We start from the raw sequence: 9,513 nt of genomic DNA on the forward strand, positions 1-9,513 counted from the left end.
TGGTTTGGTGACAGACACTGGCTGGCTTGAAAACCATTGAAAAGGAATTCTTGGTTGATTAATTTGTTCTTGCTCCTCACAGTTCTGACACCTAGGAAATACTTAAACTGTTATTTTACCACTTTGTGCAAAACCAGTCTGAGTGTCGGAGAGCTGTGTGGGCAGAATGTGGATGTTTTTGACCTCAGTGGTGGGAGTCAAATTTGAAATTCGCAGAGTCCAGCGCACCTGGAATTGGAGGGACTTCAGTGATTGAGAAGTCCAGGGCTTTAGTTGAGAGCTGCTGGTACCCGGCTGCTGACGTGCATACGGTAGATCAATATCTGCTTGTATACCTCCAGTGACAGGGAACTCACTACCTTTACATCAGCTCTGAGATGTTGCTAGTGGGCGCGTTTATTTATTTTGAAGTATTTATTTATTTGGCTGCACAGGGTCTTAATTGTGGCATGCCCGATCTTTAGTTGAAGCACGCGAACTCTTAGTTGTGGCATGTGGGATCTAGCTCCCTGACCAGGGATTGAACCTGGGCCCCCTGCATTGGGAGTGCAGAGTCTTAGCCACTGGACTACCAGCAAAGTCCCAGGACATGTTTAATGACGTCACACAGGAAGTAGCACAGCCTCCATGTGTTTCAGTTTTAGCTCCAGGGTTAAGCTGGAACAGCCTTGGGCCTTCAGACCCAGGAAGCTGTTGACTGCACCAAGAGGACAGAGATTCAGGTGCAGACGAATGTGGGCTGCCCCCTGCCAGTGACTGGGAGGTCCCTGGAGTCTGCCCTCAGCAATAGATGTGTAGACTCAGGGTCTGGGGATCCAGGAGGAAGAAACAGACACCCCAGTGCCAGGTGTGGCAGAGGAACAAGGTGGTTTGTGCAGAATCTTGCAGACCAGATGAGCTTGGAGGGTATCTCCTCCCCTGTCCTGGTTAAGGTCCTTGCCAGTCCTCAGAGGGAAAAGCTGGAGCTCAGAAATCACCGAGTACCTGTATCATTCATTCAACAAGTATTTGCCTGTATGTTTCAAATCATGTATTACAGCAAAGTGATTCCTACGGAGTGTGGCCTTGATCATGCTCACCAAACCTTTTTGCTGTTGTCTTAAAGTCAGGTGTGAAAGCTGCCCTTGGAAGGATGATAGACAGATGGTATTACAGATGCATTTCTGGACCAAGGTTGACTAGGAATTTGGCTGGGGTCTGGAGCCCTGGGTCCTGACCTTTAGACTCCAAGGTCTGGGCAGCCACTGGGCCCCAGGACTCCAAGATGGTGGGGAGGGGGAGAGAAGGTGTAAGAGAGAAAGAACTGCTTTCTCATCAGGCTCCCCCAGAGCCACCGGGGGCACTTATTCACCAAGCAGAGATGCAGAAGGTCTGTGGTGGGTCTGGCCTCTGCAGTTTGAGCAGGCTCCCCAGGAGATGCTTGTTTGAGAAAGGCTGCCCTTCAGAGCACCATCGTAACCAGGCATGGCTGTCCTAGGTGTGCCGTGCATCACAGAAAAGTGTTTCTGTGAAAGATGATAAATGTTGCACCAATTTGCATCCTGTAAATTGATTGTGTTGCATCCTCCTGCCCTCTGTGCCATCTCTGGTCTACAGAGAACTCCAGTGTCTGAGAATCTTTTTCTAAAGGGGCTTGACACACTGGCAGGAGTCACCAGAAACAAATACTTCACTCCTTCCCACGTTGTCCTGCTTGACGCCTGGAGAAATCTCTCGTCTTACCCGCTGGACCTTGGCAACAGATGCTGGTCCACAGCTTGCACCTAACAACCCGGTCTGGCCATTTTCTCCGTGGTTCAGTCTGTACCTGCTCCCAGCTGTGGGTCAGAGAGCTGAGACCGCCAGTGTGCAGGACAGCTGTCAGAGCCTTGGTTAGCAAGAAGCAGGCCCTGCTTCCCCGGAGCCCAGAGATGGTGTGAGCAAAGTGGGCTCTGAAGATCCTACTGGTGAGAGGTGCCTTTCTCACTTCACCTTTTAACACGTCTTGTGAGGAAGAGCAGGGCAGAGCCCCCAGCTGCGTAGGAGCTGTAGACACTGGCATGTGGGCCCATGTCCCCTGCAGTGGCAGCGGGGGAAGGTCTTGTCACAGGGAGTCCCCCTGGGGTTCTGCACCCAGCCACGCTTCCAGCCTGCTTTTCCCCCTTGACCTCCAGGGAACCCGAGCTCCACATCCCACTGAACGTTTAAGACTCTCTACCTGCCTTGCATCGTGACCCTGGCCTAGGCTGGGTGTTACAGACTGAATGTTTGTGTCCTCCCCAAATTCATATGCTGAAATTCTAACCCCAGTGTGATGGTACTAGGAGGCGGGGCCTGTGGGAGGTGATTAGGTCATAAGGGTGGAGCTCTTATAAATGGGATGAGTACAACTATAAGAGACTCCAGAGGGGTCCCTTGCCTTTTCCGCCATGTGAGGACACAAAAGACGGAAACCTGTGAACCAGGATGCAGGCTCTCCCCACACACGGGATCCGCTGGCACCTTGACACCGGACTTCCCAGCCTCCAGAAATGGAGAAATACATTTCTTTTCTTAGAAGCCTCCCCGTCTGTGATACGCTGTGAAAGCTGCCCAAACAGACTAAGACTGGAGTGAAACAGACTGAACTTGAGCAGATGGCGCCACTCGCTGAGACTCAGTGCCCGCATGCACATGGCGAGGCTGCATTTGTGGAGGAGCGTCATTGGGTTCCCTCTTTCTTGCCTTGCAACAATTTATGCCATCTTATTTTCTGCCTGTGAGGACAGCACAAGCTTTTATTCATATCTGGGGTTCTTCATTGCACCTAGCTCAGAGCCTGTCATTACATGAGAAACCAGTGGTCAGAGGGGAGATCGCAAACCCTCAAAGACTCTGGCTTCCCCTCCAGGTGGGGAGCGAGACCAGGCCTGTGCTTACATCTGTGTGACCTGACTCTGTACTGGATCCATCTGTCTCATGTCAAAAATGAAGCTCAGTTTCCTTCCCAGTTCTCAGTCTCTGAGAGTATCCTCTGCGCCGGGCACAGAGGGGTCCCTGCACGCTGTGCCCTCCCCCTGCCCTCCATCTTGGAGTCCTGGGGCCCAGTGGCTACCTGGACCTTGGAGTCTAAAGGTCATTTTCATCATGAGGTCTTGGTTTTTTCCAGCTTTGAGTAAATAAAATTAAAACTGACTGGGTAATAGTACAACAATGACCGGGGCCTTCAGAAGCATTTGGGGACCTGATTTAGTGTTTTTACCAGTATTCTTATTTTTTGTAATGAGCCTAACCTGCTGTTTAGAGTAAAATGCTATTTTCTCATGTGGCATAAATGCAGTATGTATGCAATTGAGCCCAAATAAAATTACCGTTTATGTTTTCATCAAATGGGGAATAAGCTGATGAGGACAGTTGAAATGCAATTCATGATTATGTAAATTAAGCTACCTTCAGGACACTAATATGTAGATAAATGAGGCTTTCATTATTGTGAATCAAGATACCATTAACCTTGAAAAGTATATACAACTGTCACGAACATTTCTTAAAAAGTAAAAAAAAAGAAATCGACAATCTCGTTTTGTGGTTCTTTTTTTCCTTAAAAAAACTATTGTCCTAATTTTATTTTCTTATTAGCTTTTTAAGATATAGTTAACAAGTAACATTGTGTAAGTTTAAAATGTACAATGTAAGGATTTAATACACATATATTGTGAAATGATTATTAGAGGAGGGTTGTTAATACCTCTATAACTTGACATAATTCCCATTCTTTTTTTGTGTGTGTGGTGAGAAAAATCCCCACTCCAGTACTCTTGCCTGGAAAATCCCACAGACACAGGAGCCTGGTGGGCTGCAGTCCATGGGGTCGCTAAGAGTCAGACACGACTGAGTGACTTCACTTTCACTTTTCACTTTCATGCATTGGAGAAGGAAATGGCAACCCACTCCAGTGTTCTTGCCTCGAGAATCCCAGGGACGGGGAAGCCTGGTGGGTTGCCGTCTATGAGGTCGCACAGAGTTGGACACAAATGAAGCGACTTAGCAGCAGCAGCAGCAGCAGGTGAGAAAAATCTTAAATATATTTAAAATTTACTCTCTTAGCAACTTTCTAGTGTATAATACAGTGTTTACTGTGATCGCCATGCTGTACATTAGATCCCCAGACCTTATTCATGTTATCAAAGAGGGGAAGTTTGTACCCTTCTACTGACATCTCCTCATTTCCTCAACCCCCCAGCCCCTGGCCATCACTGTGCTAGGGCGTCTGAAAATTTCTGAGGCGTTCTATGGATATGCCTGCTCCACTCTTCTTCCTCCTTCTTATGGCAGAATTCTTACCCTTGTGTGCTTTCTCTTGATCCTGCAACACATCAGGCAGGGTGCTGGCATCCTCCCTTTTATTTTCCCAGAGGTAGAGCTGACTCTCAAGCTTGCGGTGTCCCTGTGGACTGAAGATTTGGCTGGCCTTCCGTGCGAGCTCACAACCGTCTGCCAGAGCTCATTTTCGCGGCCATCGGGGGTGCACACAGAGCGCCAGCCCTAGGTTGGGGTTGCGTGTGGGTGAGGCAGGTGGAGTACTGGGGTGCCCCTGGACCAGGTGGGTGGATCCTCATCCCAGGTGGTCCCAGTGGCTCGTGGAGAGGCTCCTTGATGGAGTCCAGAGTCCTTGCTCCTTTAATACCTTCTGAGGTTTGATCTGCTGTTTCACCACGCTCTTCTTGTCCTCCCATCGCACAGCTCATGACTGTACTCTGCAGGGAGCGAGAGAAACAGGCTTCTTTGGCGATGTCCTGCACAGTGGGGGAAATCGTTTGATTTCCCCACTCACTCACTCACTCACACATTCTCATTTTCCCCTGTGGGACAAATCACGGGCCAGAAGGATCTCTCTTGGTACTGAGCTGTGTCACCTTGGGGGAACCCTCTCCACTGCATCCAGACTTGTATTTTTTTCTGCTGTGACAGTGGGCTAGAACTTCTCTGCTGGAAACCTGAACTTCCACGATGGATCTGTCCTCTGTGACAGATTGTTCCTAAACGGTGTTCTCTAGGGGCTCCTGGGCTGCAGCCAACAGGGGCTGGAACCAGTTTGTGGTCCACTGCAGAGTCAGCAGGCAGGGCCCAGGTTTGTCTGCCCATTACCTAGCACACAGGTGGGCAGACTCTTTCCGTCCTATGGTGTATGGTGCTGGATCCCACAGCTCCCACACAGGCACTTTTGTCCATCAGTGGGCACTGAGTTGTTGCTCTTGGGGGATACAAATAAAGGACATCTTATTCAGCCATGTTGTTGGTATCTTGCAGTTCCCTCTGTGGGTCCTTAGGCCAGGCTGCCTGAAGATTCAGCTCTGAATACAGCAGGTCTCAGGCTCAAAATCACCGTCAGTGCCTTTGTAATGACTTCTTCGGGCCCTGTATTGAACTCAAACAAATGAGGATGGTGCTTTCTGGGTCCCTTCATATGTTTATTTTTCCTTGGAGAAATTAATTCCCCAACACTCCACTCCCAAGTGTCTGTTGTTGAGAGTAGTACATATTGAGGAGGAAGGAGACCTGATTAGCGTTCTGATTCGGTTACTAAGTGGATAGATAACCATACATCTTCCTGGGTCTCAGCTCTGTCATCTGTAAAGTGGGGATGATAAGACATCTTGTGTATCAATTAGGATTCTTTGGCTGTAAGCAGCAGATTCTGAATGTAGCTAACTTGAGCTGGAAAGGACTTTGTTGGGAGGATATGGGTGGGGAATTTAGAAAAACAAAGGAAAAACTGAAGAAACTTCACTGAAAGAATAGAAATCATGGCACCCTTGGGGACTTAGTCAGCAGATTTCAGGCTGCCTCTGCTGAGATGAATGGACAGAACAGTTTGTTTTAAGTCATTGTTAAACAGTTTGTTTAAATCATTCTGCTCATGATATACGTGTGTGGGAGGGTGAGTCAGGTTGGCCTCATCTGGGCCAGGTGTCCACCTCCCGCCTGGAGGAGGGGACTTGTTGACCTCTAGTCCCACCAAGATGGTGTGTGGTAGGTGAGGGGAAAGCAACAGCTGCCTGCAGCGTTTCCTTATCTGTTACTGAGTGTCTGTGGCAAGGGGCAGAGCCAGAAGGTGAATCCAGACCTTCTGACCCCACCCTCTGGCTCCTACCATCTGCTTTCAGTGGCCACTCCAGATGGAAGCAGACAGTGTGGGGGTCCAGCGATCAGAGCTGGGGGCAGCGTAGGGGCTGAGACTCAGCATCCCAACAGACCAGAAAAAGGAGCTGGCCTGAGAACACCCAAAACCCTGGTTGCTTCCTGGTCTGTTGACCTTGGAGGGACTTGGATGATCTCCGTCGGAGCCGGGGTGGGTGGGGCCTGGCTGCTGTGTGAGCTAAGCGGATCTAGTTGTGTTGGGGTGTGGTGGTGGGGGTGCATAACCTCAGGGTGCCCCCCAGCTCAGCACTTGGATCGGCACCGCTCAACTTTGTCTATGCACGAGTGTCACCCAGGGAGCTTTTAAGTCCCTCATGCCTTGGCTACATATCAGAACCTGAGTATCTGGTGGAGGTCGATGTTTAAAAGCTCCCAGGTGATTCTTTGGTGCAACTGGGGCTGGGAGTTCTGTTTCTGGGCTGCAGTCATGCAGCTGTGAATGTTGGCTGAGAATCTCCTGTTGCTCAGGGTTTGCTGTCTGGGTGGCTGACAGAGTCCCTGCATCTTAAATTGATCTGTGGTGCACGGGCGTAGCGTGGAGAAATCTCAGATGTGGGGAGCTGGCTGGAGGCAGAACTCAGGCCTCCTTGGCCCTGTTCCCAAATCTCTGAGGACCTCTTTTTAACTCTCTCAAACTCTAGTCTTTGGCTTTGGAGTTAAGAGCCAGTACCACCCATCTGAATGCAGGGAGTAAAGGGGAAAACTGTAGGATGAAAATAAAAACCCACGTCTCCAAGAGCTGTTCTGACACATGAGATTCTAGATAGAAGTTAAAGGGACCAGAATGTCTTCTTCTATCAATGTGGGCCAGTCTCGACCTGTGACATCTTGCCATACTAGGTAAGGGGACCTCAGTTAGGCTCTTGGGGAAGGACAGTGAAGAGGTGAGGTGGCATGGCGGGGGCGGTGAGAGAGTGTGGAGGGAGGGGTCACAGTGCTCACCCTCCCACTGGGCAGTGTTGGCATTTCCATTTGGTTGCAGAGGCAAGTGTCCACATAATGTGTGGGGCCCAGTACAAAGGAAATGGGAGAACACTTATAAAAAATTACAGAGAATCACAAGATGGTGATTTGTTGTTTAGTCTCTAAGTCGTCTGACTCTTTATCGACCCATGAACTTTAGCCCGCCAGGCTCCTCTTTGCCTGGGTTTCTCAGGCAAGACTACTGGAGTGGGTTGCCTCCTCCAGGGGATCTTCCGAACCACAAGATGGGGCTTCCCAGGTGGTTCAGTGGTAGACAATCCACCTGCCAATGCAGGAGACATGGGTTTGATCCCTGAATCGGTAAGATCCCCTGGAGAAGGGAATGGCTACCCACTCCAGTATTCTTGCCTGGAGAATCCCATGGGCAGAGAGGAGCTGGGGGGCTGTAGTCCATGGGGTTGCAGAAGAGATGGACATGACTGAGTAACCAAACAGCAAGATGGTGATTGCAGAGCATAAACAAAGTGTGGGGCCCTGTGAGATGGCACAGGTCGGCCCCACACCCGTGAAGCTGGTCCTGCCTATTACTCTGGAGTTTCATAGGCCCTCAGGACTTAGGAGGGAGAGAGAGCACGTCCAGATGGGGTTGAGACTGAGGAAGCACCCTAGCAGTAAGCTCATTCCTGGGAGGAACCCTTGACCAGGTCCTGCCCAAGGAGGAGGGTTGAGTGGGTGTGGGGGCGAGCTGCAGGATATTTCAGACCACGTCCACGGGGTCAGTGCTATGGAAGGAAGCTCTGACCAGGATGGGGAGTGAGAGCTGTAGAGAGATGGTGGGGCGTGTGTGTGGTGATTCACATCACTGCCCACCCCCAGCCGTAGGCAGCCTTAGTGATCAAGTGCTGCTTGATCTTCCCAGACGGGCGTCTTCCACCAGTGCCTTTCACATCCCCCGGGGATCTTGTTAGAAAGCAGAGTCTGTCTTTGTAGGTCAAGAAGAGACCTCAAAATTCTTCATTGGCACCAAACCCCAGGTGGTGGTGTTGCTGTGGGTCTGTAGACTACATTTCAGGTGTGGAATTCCTGCTGGATCCTTCCTTTCGATTCCCAGTTCCTGCTGTTGTCTTACTGGCTTTCCTGGGAACATTTCCTACAAAATCACTTTGTTCCAAATCCTCATCTTAGAGTCTGCTTGGAACTTTTCCTACGACATTCATGAATTCATGAGGTGGGTAATGCCATCACCAGTTTGCAGATCAGAAAACTGAAATCCTGAGAAGACAAGTCACTGGTACAAGGTCCTGCAGCCAGTAAGGGGCAGAGAGGGGCCTTCATTCAGGTCTGCTGGACACCCAGGCCCACTCTCCTCTCCCCACACCATTCGTCAGGTGATTCTCCCCCTGGTCCTCAGCCCCCTTGGCCATGCCCAGCGTTTTGCCTCATTGTGTTCAGGTTCGGAAACCAGTTGGGAGCAGTTACAGGCCACCCCTGCTCCCCCTTCTCAGTCAAGCCTCCAGACTTGGAACCCTTTGTGCCGTGAAAATGCACCGAGATCTAATTGCAGCGCCAGCCCCAGGATTCCAGTCCTCCACTTGACATGAAGCACCTCTCAGGGCTCCATTTTTCTCTTATTTCGGCCATAAGACAGTTAAGCAGCAGGTTCTCCAGAGCCATTAAATACGGCAGAATGTCGGGATCAATGGAAAGCTCTTCTGTCCTTTCATCCACGCGGAGACAGAGCGGAGGTCAGGTGTTGTGTTCTCAAAGGGCTCTCTCAGCCCTGCCACCCAACGGCTGGGAGGCGGCACGGACTGCGTGACATCCTGTCACCCCGAAACAGCTCGTTCTGTTCCCTGATGAGATACTCAGGGCAGATGAAACGGCATCGACCTGCTTGTAATGGTAAACACCACCCCAGCTGCCTTCATAACTGCGACTGCCTCCAAGATGCAAAGAAAAGGGACAAATATTTACTTTCTGGTTTGGAGGAAGCACGCCCATTTCCTAAAAGCTCATTTTAACCTCGGACCCTGAAAAGCAAAGCGTTTGTGGGGTGCCTGGCTGCCCCTCCCAGCCAGACTTCAGTGCAAGATGTCTTAAAGCCGGCTTCTCCAGCCGGGGTCCTTCCGCAGGGTAGGGGGCGTTGTGGAGTTAATGCTTCACAGAAAATGAACAAGTATTTTGGTGGAAATAATGAATATGACTGCGAGTGGGTGCAGCAGTGGGAGGGGAAGGGGGCCAGGGTACTAACGAGAAGTGGGAGGAGGCCTGGGTGCCCCGGCCTCCTTACCCAGGCAGACCTCAGTTTATTGCCTCATTTTAATGTGCTTTGAAGATAGGGCGGGGTTTTTTTTTCTTACAAATTGAAAGTTTGTGGCAACCCTGCGTAGAGCAGGTCTGTCAGCACCATTTTCCCAAAGTGTTTGTTCA

At 50.3% G+C, this 9,513-nt stretch overlaps 1 non-coding gene across 1 annotated transcript; it reads right to left on the reverse strand.

Moving 5' to 3' along the window:
* Positions 1-505: 505 nt before the first annotated feature.
* On the reverse strand, positions 506-578 carry TRNAG-CCC (transfer RNA glycine (anticodon CCC)). Its single transcript has one exon. It is a non-coding gene; the product is annotated as a tRNA-Gly (tRNA).
* Between the last annotated feature and the right edge of the window lie 8,935 nt (positions 579-9,513).

The sequence above is a fragment of the Bos mutus genome, chromosome 18, assembly GCF_027580195.1.
Source record: "Bos mutus isolate GX-2022 chromosome 18, NWIPB_WYAK_1.1, whole genome shotgun sequence".
Classification (NCBI taxonomy): domain Eukaryota; kingdom Metazoa; phylum Chordata; class Mammalia; order Artiodactyla; family Bovidae; genus Bos; species Bos mutus.